A 16,555-nucleotide genomic window follows, 5' to 3' on the forward strand; every position below is an offset into this window, starting at 1 on the left:
TATAAAATATCAGAAAATAATCGTGAACATCGAAAATTTTGATGCCCTTATAAGTATAAACAAAAAATTAAAATTTTTGAACTAATTTTTCTAGGTTTATAATCACAAACTGTCATTCGGTGAGGTTACAGTTACGATGTCAAGACCGTAATCAGACGCAGATCTAAAAAGTAAATGTTAAAATCAATCAAAATTTTGATCACACGTTTGTCATTGCCTAATTTATTTTCTGTGTTGTGTGCATCGCATTGCGTTGCATCTGAGTAAAGTTTTCGGTCTATTCTCTAGGTTGTTCAGACCGTAACCCTGTCAAACCGTAACCTCAGTATTAATTAATTGAATTTAACATATCAGAACTTAGTTTTTTCCCTATGTTTTACTAATTGAAGATATTTTTTGTAAATAAATAAAGTAAGACTTTTTTTTGCATTTATAACAATTTAACTTAATATTAAAATTTTTCAATTCATTTATGATACTAATAATTTTTGATGAAGAATAAAGAGTAAATATGGATGAAATTATTAAAAAGAAAAAATTGCTCAATAAAAGAAAAATAGGTTCACTAAGTTTATATGTTTATTAAATAAATGATACTTGTGTCATTTTTATGATTTTTAATTAAATGTATATAAACCTAGAAAAATTAGTTTAAAAATTTTAATTTTTTTATTTATACTTTTAAGGGCATCAAAATTTTCGATGTTCACGATTATTTTCTGATATTTTATGCATTTTCAAACAATTCTGGAGGTATAAAAATAGTGTACCTATTATTTTCTATTGTTTTTTTTATTATCAAAAGTTAAAGGTTTTAGAGATCTGCCGATATAAGAATTAATATTTAATTTTGTGTGATTGTTATAAATTCTAATGTTCTTTTTTAAATTCTTTTAGAATCTTTTCAACTCTCTTTCAGAGGAATCAGTTCAACGCTAAACCCATAATATTGCTACATTTACATAATGGTAATTGACACATTGACGTTATGAGACATGAATGAAGAGTTAAATTTGAATCATGTATCTATCTATCTTAAACCACACTATCGCGTTAAAAAGTTTAAGAAATACAGTAATAAGGTTCAATCTCAAAACCATATTTAGGTTTCAACAAATTTGAATGATAATATGATTCAACACATGCCAAAAGTTCAAGTTCAGAAATTTCATTGGGTCTTTTTTTATTTTTGTTCAGCGAGAAGAATACATAGAAGTGAAAATGTTTAGACATATTTGAAAATTACAAAATACGCAACAAAACGGTCCAGAATCTAAGATTGACTTTTATATGTAATAAAATTTTTAAACCTTCATTCAGGAAACAAATATTATTATTATTATTTCTTGATTATTTTTTAAGATTATTTTACTAATCCTAATTTAAAGAACAAACATCTATTAAATAATGAAAAAAAAATTAAGTTTATTGATAGTATAAAACCGAGATGAATTCTAAGCACTTCCACTTGATTTTGAATAACATTTCTTATTCTATCAAAATTTTGGAAACATAATTTTAGAAGTAATTCAAAACACATAATTTTTAATTTGTTGTTTTCAAATTTTATTACCTTAAAAGGTTAATAAAAAAGTTTTATTACTTATTTCTAAGATAAACTTAATAAGTTTTATCTTTTTATTCTTTTATACTTGAATATTTATTAAAAACCCCTACTAATTTACTTTTTTGATTAAATTTTTTTCAAGGATTATAGCAAGACAGATTAAGGTACAGTCTGACTCCCTGCCTGCAGGAAGCGCCTTTAATAGTTTTAATAAATAAATAGAAACAAATTTAAACTACATTTTAAAGAGTATTCTTACATAAAAAAGAATTTGCCGAACGTGTTCTTACATAAATAAAAATAGTAAATATAGAATAATTTATATCATTATTGTAATTTATTTTGAAAAAAAGACAAATAATTTTATAAACTAAATAAATAAAAAAATCTAATTAATTAAAATGAATATCTAACAATTTTATGCACGTATCTCATAAAAATAGTATATTCTATTCATAATCTTTATTATGCTTTCTTTATTCTTGGAACCCCCTTTTTTACACATTCTCTCAAACTGAAATTAATCATTGAATTCATTCTGTTTTAGCGGATTTTAACAATAATAATTTATTTTCTATTTTATTCTTCCTATAGTCCCATTAAAAAAATGCCATTCCAAAAAAATTGCTGAAAACCTCAGATTGTCCTATATATACTACATTAAGAAATTTCAAAGCAAACAGCACGGAAATTACCTTTTCATGGGCACCTGATGGGAAAGGAATGAGAGACTTTCTTTTAAAAAAATAAAGTGAAATGGTTACTTAATCAGGAAATCTCTTACAATGGCCTAGCTAGGAAAATGCAAAGACCACGTACTTTGTTACTACTAAAGACGGCTTACCAAACCTGCTTTCTGATGCACTTTCTAGGCATAAAGAAAGTTTAACAAATTATCGGAATATAATTCCAGTGAAGATGGCATACCAAACCTGCATCCTTATGCACTTTCTTGGCTTAAAGAATAGTTAACAAATTATCTGTGCATCAATCTGGTGAAGATCGCATAGCAAATCTATATCCTTATGCACTTTCTTGGCATTAAAAATAATTAACAAATTATCTGAGTATCATTCGGCTGAAAACAACATACCAAACATGTGTCCCTGCGTACTTTCTAAGCGCAAAGAAGAATTAACAAATTATCTAACTGCGTATCATTCTATTTAGGAAATGTGTAAAGGTTTTCGGTTCATTTTTGGCAGTATTAAAATTGAGTTTTTAAAGTGTGCAACTTTAATTGCAAAAATTTACTGTCTGTTCTATATTGAAAAATTTTTTTGTAAGATGATTGTTAAGGAGTTCGATTAATTTAAACCGATAGTTATATAACTAAAAATTAACTTATAAAGGAAAACTTTAAAGAAAAACTTACTTTTTGAATTTTTATTATTTAAATGTGTCTCTACTTAAACAAATATCAATTTGATAACTTGTATCATATCATATTAAATAAATTATTAGAAAGTTAAGTGAATGAAATTTTTAAGTCATATTTCAGTGAATGTAAATGAACTAGCTTTGAAATTTATATGTAGATAATAGGATTTACAATATTATGCTTTGCCATTATTTCTTAGCTGCGAGATTTATTCAACTCTAATTATTATTTTATTTCGTAACCAGCGTTAATCAACCAAACCCAATTCTGAGTTTACGATTGCCAATGTTCAACTCCATAGCCTTAAGATTTTGAACTCAGCCCAGAAGGCAAGGGAACTCCAGGATTGGGACAAACTAACTTTCGTGAAGGACTCACCAGCATTTGCGTTACATGGAAAGAAAAACCACTAATGCCTCCTATGGTTAGCCCTTCGGCAAGGGGATGCTGACCCATGATCCGTCTACCACTTAAAAAATTTTACGCGTGAAGAAATTTTATGAGCCGTGTGCAGAATTCGTATCAACCAGACATCGCTGGAATACTAACCTTAATGGGGAAGCGAGCGCTCTATCCCTGAACTCCTACGGCCCCAACTATGAGATTGCAATAAAAAATATTTAGAAATATCTACCACTTATTTTAAATTGTTCGTGTAACAGCATTTTAATTCTTAGCGTTTTAATATGATGCCGAGAGAGACCCAAGGTTCATCGTTTACTACTTGTTACCAAATGCAATTGGAACTTTCTTCCATTCCAAAAATACTCATACAATAAAAATACTTAGTATCTTCATCAAATGATATAGCAAAATAAATTAATATTATATAGTTAAATAAAAAAAAATTATCCTCAAAAAAAATTTTTTTTTTCTTCAAAAATACCGTTTAGAATCCTTTTTTTTTTACCAAGTACTTCACCTACACATTGATGTTTGTTTAATTATAAACAAAAATACCTTAAATTTTCCCCCCTTCAAAATCACGTCTTTAAAATACTAATATATAAGTGGAAAGTGCACATACTTCGCTTTCAAATATAAAATCGAAGCCTGTATTTACGAGTCTTTTAATGGACATTCAGAATTACAGAGCTAAATTAAACATAATGAAATAGCAACGAAGATAATAATCAATTGCAGAAAGATCGAAATTTATATTTCAATGCCCCGCATTGTCACCGAGGCCAAATGTCGGGGGCTTTGTTTGCTGTTATCGCAAAATATACCTGGAAGTACAAGAGTTTAGTTAATTATTTACATTTACTCAGTGCCCGGTGGAAACAGTGGACACGAGGTCGTTACTAGCTCCCCCTAACAGGCAGCTGGTAAACGACACGCCCTGCTGGATAAGGACAATGCTTCGGAAACGATTGAGCCTCTTTTTGCTCAACTCAACTTAACTCGAATGCCAGCGTTTATCTTAACGAGGGGGACCATCTTGTTTAGTTCCACCCATTTTTGTAATTTATCCTCGTTACAATTTGTTTACTCATTAAGTGGTGACTGACTTTTTTATTCTTTGAAATTCACCTGATTGAATGAGACGGTATTGGATGTAAAAGCTAATTCAGCTAAATAAGGAACAAAACAACAACAAAAATATTAATTAGTATTATTTATTATTGTTATTTTGATTATTATTATTATTATTTACTATTATCTCAAAAATACTTTATACAAATAAAGTTTTTTATGCAGCACCAACTGCAGTAGCTTTTAGATCATCCATAAGAAAGTTGTTGCTTTCACATACGGAATTGAAAAAAAAAACTAAATAATTTTGTGAAAACAAATTTATTATTCATAACTGAGAAATTTATTTACTTATAAAAAAATTTTAAAAGGGCAAAAATATTAAATTTTAAAATCGCTGAACTGAAAAAAATATACATATAGCTAATTTTTTTAAAAATGGAGATATACTAGCTGCATACCCATTCTTCGTAAGGGGTGCGAAAAATTAAATAATCAATAAATTGGTATTGATAAATACCAAGAAATCATGCACAAAACTGATAAGCATATGCATACTCAATTAATTAAGCTAAAACAATTCCAATTTTTTCTATTATTCTTTTTACCCTTCCTGGTGGCTTTACGTTATTAGATTAAGTTTTAGAAGATAGATTTAATTTTTTTTTACAAATAACTTTTTTTAGAAGTTCATTCCATCAAAAAAAAAAAAAGATTAACTGTATTTACTGTCATTTGTCATATTGCCATAATCAGCACTTTTCGCCGATACTTATCTTTTTAATGGGTCGTATAGTTGGCAGCTTAGTACCAATATTAGTACATTTAGTACAAATAAAAAACACCAATTAATATAATACCAGTAAAACCAGTTAAAAAATTAGCAGGCAAAATTAACTTTTATGGTTTCCCTAGACGAATTCCTTTTCACTCTTAATTAAACTTTTCAGAATATTTTTTTTTTTCATTTCAGTTTGAATCAATCACAATAAATTAATTATCATTGGCGTCAGTAACAGTGACAATTTTCACCGTTATCATATACGAAAAGCATCTTCATTAATTTAGAATCATGCAAAACTTGATTTATTTCAATTTTTACCTAATAGCAAAATTAATCATTTATAATTCGCGAAAATAATTAGTAACGGTACTAATATTTTTATTATCATTTTTGGCTTAGTAATATCGGAATTCGAAGCCCTTCGGTGTCTAACATAGTACTAACATAACATAAGTACTCTAATACCACCATACAACACATCAAGTAAACATAACCTTTATTTTTTTTCTCTTTTTGTATATAACATTGCGGCTTCGAACAATTAGATTTTTTAAAATATAAGCTAGAAAATCCATTCACCAAAAGAAAGATTAACTATACATATAGTATCATTTAATGTATGATAGTTGAGTTTATATTATTTTAGTTTAAATACTCGATTTAGAAGTTTCAATATCAATATAAGAAACACGTGATTTCATATACCTTTGAAATACGAATTCGGTGACGTCATCACCATGCATCTCGTCATCATTAACGTTGATTTTACTTGTGATATTCTATCATAGGAAACTAACGATAAATATTTTATTAAAACATATGATAAAACTCATTTTCTGTTTACTAGAGCGGCAAGTTAGTAATTTGCTCGTATTGTAAAATCTATATCGAATTCTATGAAGAACTCTTACTTTGGGATGTAGCGTGAGATCCAGTAGTCAAGGAGAGTTTTAAAGTAGACACTTATGGTCTTTGGTGTCTTCGCACGGACGTACAGTGCATAAAAAAACAGACCGCCTTGAATAACTTTTAATCTAATGATCGAATCTTCACTTTCTAGGACTCAATGACTCAAGGGGGTGATATCAAATATGCTAATTAAAAAGTGCAGACGATATTTTAAGTTGCGAAATCAGATACAAAAACGTACTGTTTCTCAATAAACACACCTTTTTTTGACTGATTCGGAATTCTGACCCTCCAAAATACGGAGGATAGCCGCAATTTGGGAAATATGGTCTCCATAGTTTGATCACGAGAACGATTCAAAGTTTGGATCCCTTAATGTTATTATCACTTTTTGCGTATTTCGCCATATATTGAGAACTTTTTATAGCGAATTAAAAATATTTTGCACACTATTATAAAGTTCGGATAATAAACAGATTAAAAAAGTCAGTTCAATTTTCTATTCAATTTTGCCTACCGTAAGAAAACTTTATTTTTTTTCAAATCATTTTACAATTATTATTTTCTATACTTGCTCTTATTTTTGAGAAATCATTGTATGGTTTTATACATCATATTAATAAAATTGCGATTTGACTTCATTGTCGAATCGATACTCAAATAGAGTATTATCTGTCTTTAAATATAGTTCCTCGGTAAGTAAAATTGCCAGATATTTTTATAAGGGAGGACTAATGTAGTTTTAAACGTTTTTATACTTAAATATAATTTCAATAAGTCAGAATCTTAAGATAAAGGCTGTTAAAGATTTTTCTTCATAACTAAGCACTAAAGCTGTCAAGTCTAAGGGGAAAGAGTACTCACATCCCAATGAGGTGACCCGGGTTCGAATACCAGTGTTGACTGATCTTGTGAATTCTGCTAATGGCTCACAGCGACCACAATGCTGGTATACTTATTTCTTTGAGTTTTTTCGTTAAAATGAAAAAGTTTTTTTTTTCCAAAAAATATTTAGCTGTTTATAAGACAGTCAACCGTTTTTAATAACAGTAATTCTCTTTTATTATGGCACACCAGCTTGCAGTATTTTTTTTTTCAATTTAAGATTTTTTACAGTGTACTTAGTAAAATTTTCAGAGAGAAAATGAAAAAAAAAAGACGGAAGAAAAATGGTAATAATTTTTATACAGAAAAAAAAATGAGCAATCAATTTGAAATCGTACACTGAGTGTTCAAATTTACCATAAATTTAATTCCAAACACACAACAAAATATTTCTTTTTCAAGTACTTAAACAAAAATCTTAAAGTTAGCAAACATTTTGATTATACTTAGATTTTATATTTTTCGTGTCATTCTCTGTCTACGCAAAAATTAAATGATTATAAGAAGAAAAAAAATCGAAACAAGCTCTTATAGCCAATCGCAGCAAAACTAAATTGCACACTTAACACAATATCCAAGTTTTTCAGTTTGTTTAAGACTATCTAACTTCAAAAATTTATTATTATTACAATTTTTTTTTTTTACTATTCGAATTGAAACTTCAGGTATCTCTAAATTTTGTAAGGTAAGCAATATCTTTAAAAACTATACTTTTACTAGTTGTTAAACATAAAAATGACATTAATTTTTTTTTTACCAAATAAATAAATTAAATCAATTAAGATTTTATGTTCTGCATTATTACAGTACTATTAAGGATTTTTAAGAGAAGACTATTTAGTTGCATGTCGTTCGTTGTAGTTTAAGCACATATTTTTTTTTCTACTTGTGTAAATAACTTCAGCACATTTACATAAAATTATCATAAATAAACTAATACATTATTCTTGTTAGACTTATATTTATTAAAGTTATTTTGGCTTATTAATATAATTAAACATTTTTAAAGCAAATAAATGCATTCGAAAAACGTTTTTATTTATTTAAATTATTCCGGCATATTAATATAAATAAAAATAATTTAAGCAAATACATGCATTCAAAAAACTTTTTATTTATTTAAATTGTTATTGGCATATTAGTATTAAACAAACTGATATAAATAAATAAAAAGATTCCAAAATGTTTTATTCGTTCAATTAATTTCGGTATGTTAACATAAATTAAACTATCATTCAATAAATTAAATTCAGGTTCTAGCACCTTAAAATATTAAAATTTTTCTATTAAATATAATATCATTGCTAGTTTTATTAAATTTCTTAGATTCACTAATGTAAATTTTAAATTTTTTGTTTCAAATAAGCGAAACGTATTAAAAATTTTCAATAACAAAATGAATGAGATTATGTTCAATCCGTAAAATAAATTTAAATTATGCAATACATAACTCACCTTTTATGAAATTCAAAAAATTTTAACAAGCAAAAACAAGTGTTTTGCTTGAACAATTCAAAAATATAACAACACAACCGCGATGGTAAAGTGATTAAGGCTCTGAGTTGCCGGAGTGAAGTATAAATTGAAGTTTTATCGTTGCGGAGGCTTGAAGCCCATGCGTTTTCAGATCTTTAAGCTTGTCTCGAAAGTAAATGTGGCTGGAACGTAATTCTGATCAGAATATTACTTTTATGGCATTAGTAACAAAGTTGTGGAGCCTTAACTTTCGTTTTCCCCTAGTGAACAACAAGCTATTGTAATGCATTACAACAAGAAATGCATTTTTGAGACGCGACTAACATTGCCAAAGCACTGAGTATAAAAAATTTCGTAATTTTTTTTTGTTTTAGGCATGTAATTGATAAAACTTTAAAGCACCATTCCAATAGTTTAACAGTATATAACGGAAGAGATAAAGCAGACATTTTTTGTGTAAAATATTTAATTATGCTAAGTGCTTTAAGCTAGTTAAAATAGATAAACTTTTCATTGCTTTTTAAAATTTGAATTTCAATGTTCGAGACATAATAGCAACGCATTTGAAATTTAATTAAAATTCAAAGTTAACTATTAAAAAATATTAATTTTAGGAATTGATCATAAATTTTTAATTAAAAAAATAAAATTAATCATGCATTTTTTAAAAAATAAAATGTTTGACTCTTTTAAAAATTCTTAAAAAAATTATCCAATAATATTTTAAAATCTACCTTTAAAATTTTAAATAGTATTTTAATTTGTGTTTAAATTTTATAAAAGATATTTTTGTATTTGTTTCAGTTAAATATTGAATTTCGAGTTTAATATCAAATGTGTTTATATTAAAATCCTCTTAATGAAACTACCGAAAAATAATGATATATAAAAATATTTCAAAAAAGATTTATCAAAATAAGATTTATAAACGATTTCAAGAATAGTATATTTCAATTTTTAAAGCAATATACTATACTTCTAAAAAAACTAGAATGTTTTATCAAATATATAAATCTCAACTACTATTTAATAACTTTAAAAAAATAGAGCTACAGAAAATTCTTCTGAATTGCATTAAATTAAAAAATATCTCCATTTGGAACCTAATCCAACATAAAAATTAATTCCTGTTCAAAAATAATTTTATTAATTTAAATTTTTTTTCTTCATAATTTCTTAAAATAACATTTAAACACAACACGAATTGTCCTAAAATATTCGCTACTGATTTACCATTTAAAATAAATAATATCATACCAGACATGAGTTTATGAAATTTATCGGTAAATATTTTGATTAAAATCAAATGAAAACATCAGAAAAGACAATCATTTCTAAATATAAGACATTTCCTCATTTAGATCGAAACTCGAGGAGAAAATATTCATTCGTATCTAAGCTGCTTCCTATAGTATACTAATTAATCATCCCTTTTGGAAAACTCATTACATTTTATTTCAAAATTGAAAATTTTGTTTAAATGAAATCCTAGAACGGTTATCTAAATAGTGTAGCATTACCAAACAAAGATAAATTGGCAATCTAGAGGAAGGGTGACCGTTATTGGATTTCGATTAATTTGAGAGGACAGATTGCAGTTTATTTGCACTTTTCCATTCCAAACAAGATTTACAGAACAACTGTGATTGCATAAATATTGCAGGTAACTTTCGAAGATTTAAGTGAAAGAGTTCTATCAAAATATCATATCTACTGCCAATATGCAAACTAATAACTTAGAATATTGTCTTGATTCTTTATCAGTTTTCTAGACGATTAAAATTAACCAACAAAAGCACTTACCCGACGATGAAATGAATAGAGGAAATAGTAGCAAATTATGTGGATTGTTATCTTAATTTGACGTATCAGACTTTTAATAAAATCTTTTGGCGATATTATTGGCGTAGTATGTTTATCTATTCAGAATTTTAATAAGAAACTGTTCGCCAACGATTCCACAAACATAATAAAGTAAGTTTATTGTCAATAAATGAAACAGTACGACTCAATAAAATCTTCAATAATAATGCAGAATACAATAGATATAATTAAAAAGTAGAAAACTTTAACAACTGGTAAGTTAAATCAAACATCACTTTAAAGTATTATTATATAATCTTAGTTCGATTATTTTTCTCAGATAAATTAATATAAAAATAGATTAAGTTAATAATTGAAGGAAAATTGTTGAGATAATTTAAGGGAAGTCGGGTAGGGCATATAACAATAATGTTAAAACTGACCTTTTTCGATGTACTTTTTCTCAGCATCGAAATAAGATATTGCTCCAGTATTTTTTCACAGAATATTTGCATATACATGTTTACACTGGATAACTGTTAATGCACTTCGTTGAAATTTTTTTTTAAATTACGAACTGAGAACTTTTAAATTTTTTTAAACGCTTCATCATTATTGAGCAAAACTCTTTCATAATTCAAAAAGCATTCTGTTAACGTTAAAACATGATCACGGCATACAACTGATATAATCTCAAACATACAGAAGAAATTTCAAAGCGACACCATAAGTAGTTCCTAAGACAAGGTACATTAAAAAGGTCAATTTTAGCATAATTGATATATGCCCTACCGACTCCCTTTAAAGTAATCCTCAAGAAATAACTAACCCAATAATTTATTGAGTAAAAATACTGATTACTTTATGTACAATTTTATTCTCGTTGCTAAACATTATTATTTGATTAAAATTTGTAACTGTTTTTACAAAGGAACACCATTTACAATCTGTTTTTTTTTTTAAAAAATGAATAACGCTACAGAATATTTTAATTTCTACTATCCAACATTACTACTTCTAATTTAATAGATAACGAAACAGGAAATATACTTTCAAATAATTGAACAAAAACTTCATTATTTCATTTTAACCTAACATTTTAAAAGCATCTAAATTAAATTTAACACTTTCCTTAGTGTTTTTTATTGTGGAATAATTCTAAAAATATTTTTTTTAAATAATTTGTTGTTTCAAAACACGAAGAAAAACAGTCAAGTAAAATTACGTACTTTATGGTAATGACATTTTTGGTAAAAAGGAAAAAAAACAATAAATTTGGTTAATAAAATCAAAATATAAGGTTTTTAAGTAATTTATTTTATAATTTTTCCATTCTTATGGTTACGATTTACCAGAAATTCCGGTTTACAAAAATATAGTTCTTATTACTATAAATTTAGGAAAAAATAGAAAACTGAAACATTATTAAACTGAGTAAATGGTGCTCACGCCATGCTCTAAGGTATCATGATAAAATTACTAAATTTTACCACATTGAATTGTATTACACATTATAAAACTGCATTTTAATGTTAATTTTACTAAAATCGTAACCAAAGCGCTTCGGTAAAAATTACGGAGCTTTTTGGTGTTCCAATAGATCCAGAATCATAGTTAATTTTCCATAATGTGGTAGTTTGACCATATTTTTTTTAAGTTCTCACAATATAGGAAAAATCATTCCTTTTTTCAAGCGTGGTATATCATAAGGAAAATTCAGGAAATTTGGAACAAATATATCTAAGGAAAGAGTTGTTTAATCCCTTTATTTGGTTGCGGAATGTCTGCATATTTTTCTGCAATGAAGTTTGTAGAAGCTCTCCCGAATGTGGTCACATGATTTTCTTGTAAGACAGTTGAATTATTACAAAATATAAAATGGTATTATTTTCCTTTTTCACATTTTATTGAACGTTAAAATATTTGAATATAACATGTGTGAGTAAATAATTTAACAAAGGATTTAAAACAGTGAGACACAAAAGCAAGCAATACTATTTAAGAGATATCGCTTATCGTAAAGTAGGATAAAAATTATTGAAATTTTTAAATTATTTCACATTTTATTAATAAAGAATGCATAGTAATTAAAAAAAATTTTTGACACTATAGTAATCATATATATTTAAAAATGCTTTTCTTTTAATTACACGGAAACCTTCTAGATGAAAGTGCATGTAAAAAGAAAAGTGTTGTGTTTATTACCAAAACACAATAAACCTAAATGTAAAAATTTTTTATAAGTTCTAACTCAGCAAGATAACTAATCCAAAAAAGCAAATACTACAAGACTTCATCAACAAAAGTCAAACAGCATGAACTACATTACTGAAAGAAAGTCTAATGGAAAAAAAAACTACAGTATCGTTGAAAGTACGAAAGAAGGATACAGCACGTGCTTGGAATATTACGCATAACACAAAAGTAGCAGAAAAAGGAAGCATAAAGCCTACGCCGCAATTTATGACCCACGAAACGTTTTACGTAGATGTTTACGTTTATAACGGCAAAATTTTTATTGGAAGCCCTTAATGGATCCACTGATGAAACTTTCAACGTTGTCAGAATATTACGAACCTTTTTTTTTATTCTCTATGTTCATTAAATAGAAACATTCTTTATTTTTTCCAATATAAAGTGAAAACATGAATCACACCAAAAAAACAAAATAATTCGAGGTTTTTTATTCTGCATTCAATAATACAAATGCGAGATATTTACGCAAGTTATTTTTGAATAAGTAGTATGAAATATAAGAATATCATAAACGAAATTTTGCACATCGGTTTCTGATAAAAAAGTAAAAAGAGAGACAAATATTTTTTAATATTTTTTTTAGAATTATTACAATATTAAATACGTAAGGGCCTGCCTGTAATATTAGGGCCTGCGCAGAATACTTGGCAGGGTGCTGGGCTCACGTTCGTAAGAACGGGTGTTCGAATCCAGCAGGCCGAAGACTCCCCGTGTAGTATATGGTGACTGATGCACGTTAAATCTATCAGGTCACAAAGTCATCCGTGTTCAAATAATAAATTATACCTCTGGGGATACTGGATTGGAGATTGATCGTTTTCTGATTCAGGCCAAAATTACGATCTGTGGATGAATTAATGGATGTATGAATGACTCCGTCCTATAAATGGGTGTGGCGCATGGGTGTGACTAAAGTCGAATTCTTGGCCATAGATGGCACCACCGGAAGAGAAAAACAATAGATCCCCCAGTGCTGTAATTGCCTCAGACAACAACAACAATGTCATATTGCATTATTTATTTATAAATTTAGTGTAAAGTAGCTACATGCTATAAATGTTTTAAATTAAGTAATTTATAGATTTTCATGACTCACGAAAAAAAATTACATTGTTTTAAACATATTGGATTAAAAAAATTTATGAACAAAACGACTGAAATTACTTTTTTATTAAAAAAGGTAAGAGAAGGATTAAATCTTATAAGTTTGGTGTCTTGAAAATACATGATCAATGTCTGAGAGATTCCCTATAATTTAAGATTCTGATTATTAGAGAAATTACTAAACATTGAAGCTAAGAGCAAATTATTGCACACTGAGAAAAAAAGTATCATCAAAAATCCCAGAAAATGGTAAAATTTGTTGTGTATTTGGCTCTATGAAAACACCTTTAAAGCTTGGTAATATTTATTGAAGTGATTTGATAATGATTTTGGTAAAATTAACAATAAAATAAAGTTTCATGATATGTGAAAAAATTTGGCAAATGTGGAAAATTTTCTCAGGATACCTTAGAGCATGACATAAAAATCATTTATTCAATGGTTGAATTTATTTCAAAATCTTGTATTATTTAATAAATGTGTGATAATAAGAATTATAATTTCGAAAACCAGAATGTCCGTTAAATCTTTACCATATGAACAGAAAAATTATTATATGAATGGTTAAAATGCTGTATACATATACCGTACTTTGGTTTTATTAACCACAACTATATTTTTTTCACAAGTCATGTCATTACCATACAGTACGGTAATTTTACCAGAATTTTTTCTCTTTGCATTATTCCATAAAAAAGTTATCTTTTCATCATAAATTATCCACTATTTACTTAAAGTAAAGCAAATAAAACATTAAAACAAAATGATAAAAAAAAACAATTTATCCATTTGGATGAAAGTCTCTTGAAAAATAAAAACATATTTACTATTTTTTCAAAATTTAAAATAATACCTTATTTTTTTGCACCCTTTAATAAAATAAGACCTTATCAAAACAATTTTACAATTGTTTTTATTTTTGAGCTTTTAAAATTTGAAAAAATATTTTCATTATTTGTGATTTCTTTAAAAAAATGCAAATCGTATTTACAAAAGATAAATATTACCATTGTATGAGCCAAAGGGAATAGATTTTTTAAAAATTTTCTGTAGCATGAGATTTAATCAAATCTGATTTCAAATCTGCAAACGGTTTCTCTTTTCAAGCTACAGATTTTTTTAAATGACATTTTTAGTCTTTTTCTTGCCGAAATGTACAAGTTAAAAAAGATTGTCTATATGGGGTCCGACAAACTTTTAGGGAAGTTAGGACATATCATCAGGATTAAAACTGCACAGGAACCCATACAAGGAAATGTCGTCATATTGCATTGGGGCACCTGTTATGAACTGTTTCTTTGTGTGCTTCTGAGCAGGTCATAATAGGGAAGCGCCCCAAACAGCATACGACGACATTTTCGGGCATGAGTTCCTATGCAATTTTAATCCTGATGATGGGCCCTTATTTCCCAGTTCTGTGACCTCTTGTTGTATATAAAGATTTAAACTTTTACACTTCGACAAAAATAGTCCAAAAAGTTCATTTAAAAAAAATCTGGTGTCTTAGGAACAAAACTAATTTCAGATTTGAAATCCCCACACCCGAATTTGGTAAGATCAAGTATTTGTATAAATGCAACAAAAAATTTGTTACACAGTGTAATATATGTATTTTTAGATAGTGGGTGATTCTTTAAGTATATCAAAGAAAATTATCAGAGTCATAAGTCGATTTTTTAGTCAGAAGTCTTACGATATCAGTTACGCAGTTTGTTTTTTTTTGTCGCATGCACCTTTTTTTTACAATTTATGTAAATAGAGTAACTTTTTTCATGAATTTTGTAGAATAACATACAAACATTTACTCAGCTAAATATGAATTTTTTGGACAATTACTCCGCTTCTCCTCTCAAAACACAATTAGATCTTTCCTTATTATATGCAAAGTATTATAAAAGAAGAAAAGCAGAGATTTGAAATTAATTTTTTTTAATTTTTTCTCTCCATAATTTGTGGTGTACTACAGTAGACAGAGTTGTTGTCTATATTTATATTAAAATAAAGGATTTGAGTGTGTGCATGTGTTCGATGTATCATAAGCGAACCAGGTGACCATATCAGAATATCTAAGGTTAACTGAAACTGTGTGTCTTGCTTAGTCTAATACATGTCTTGCTTAGTCTAATAACGCAAACCCACCGAGAAGGGCAACAAATAATAATAAATAAATAAAACAAACATTGGACCTATTTTAGTTCTATTATTTGGGTCGGTATTTGTCTTACAGTTTTATATACGATTTTGTAGTTTTATTCAATAATGAATCATTGATATTTATTTTTGAATCTAGTTAATTATTCAACTAGTTAATATTTTTATTTGGTTAATGGAGGGCACTTGGGTCTATTTCCCATTGGCCTCAGATATGCCAGAATTGCTTCTCTCTTATCGTTACCCAGTGAGCATCTATGGCTAAGCCACGGCGGTGGAGCACCATCGCCCACGTCATACAACCACAAACCTGTTTATTGGGCGGGTTACATTCACACAATCACACATAAGAAAGGACATAGAACACACAGAGAGAGAAAGTAACATCCATGCCTTGCCTGGGATTCGAACCCAGAACCTTTCTAAAACTTTCTGATTTTTTTCCATTTAAATTAAAATTTCTCTTTCAGATTTATTTAGTTTTCTAATAAGCATCATTAAATTCGTTAAATCTGAATTTGAATCATGTACAATGCTTTTGGTGAAAGACCCTCTTTTTTTGAATTGTCCTTAAAAATTACATTGTAACTACTGAAAGTTTCAAAATCTTCACAGCATTTTAAATACAATTTCATTTTGAATATGAAGTACTTAATGATTATCTCAAAATTTAAGAGATCTGATACGCATTGCTTCTTATCTATAACATAACATAAAGTTTATTCTAATATTTATTTTAACATAATGCATAAATTTATCACAT

General features: G+C 27.5%; 1 long non-coding RNA gene across 2 annotated transcripts in view; it reads right to left on the reverse strand.

The window, feature by feature from the left end:
• Positions 1 to 12,688, reverse strand: part of LOC122270018 (uncharacterized) — a 21,289-nt gene extending 8,601 nt beyond the window's left edge. The window contains exon 1 of one of the 2 annotated variants that reach the window (XR_011637286.1): positions 12,487 to 12,688. This is a non-coding gene — a long non-coding RNA (uncharacterized lncRNA). Of the gene's footprint in view, positions 1 to 10,281; positions 10,399 to 12,486 lie in introns of those variants that run through there. The other variant, XR_006225542.2, reaches the window with a different exon arrangement.
• Between the last annotated feature and the right edge of the window lie 3,867 nt (positions 12,689 to 16,555).

The sequence above is a fragment of the Parasteatoda tepidariorum genome, chromosome 7, assembly GCF_043381705.1.
Source record: "Parasteatoda tepidariorum isolate YZ-2023 chromosome 7, CAS_Ptep_4.0, whole genome shotgun sequence".
Taxonomy (NCBI): domain Eukaryota; kingdom Metazoa; phylum Arthropoda; class Arachnida; order Araneae; family Theridiidae; genus Parasteatoda; species Parasteatoda tepidariorum.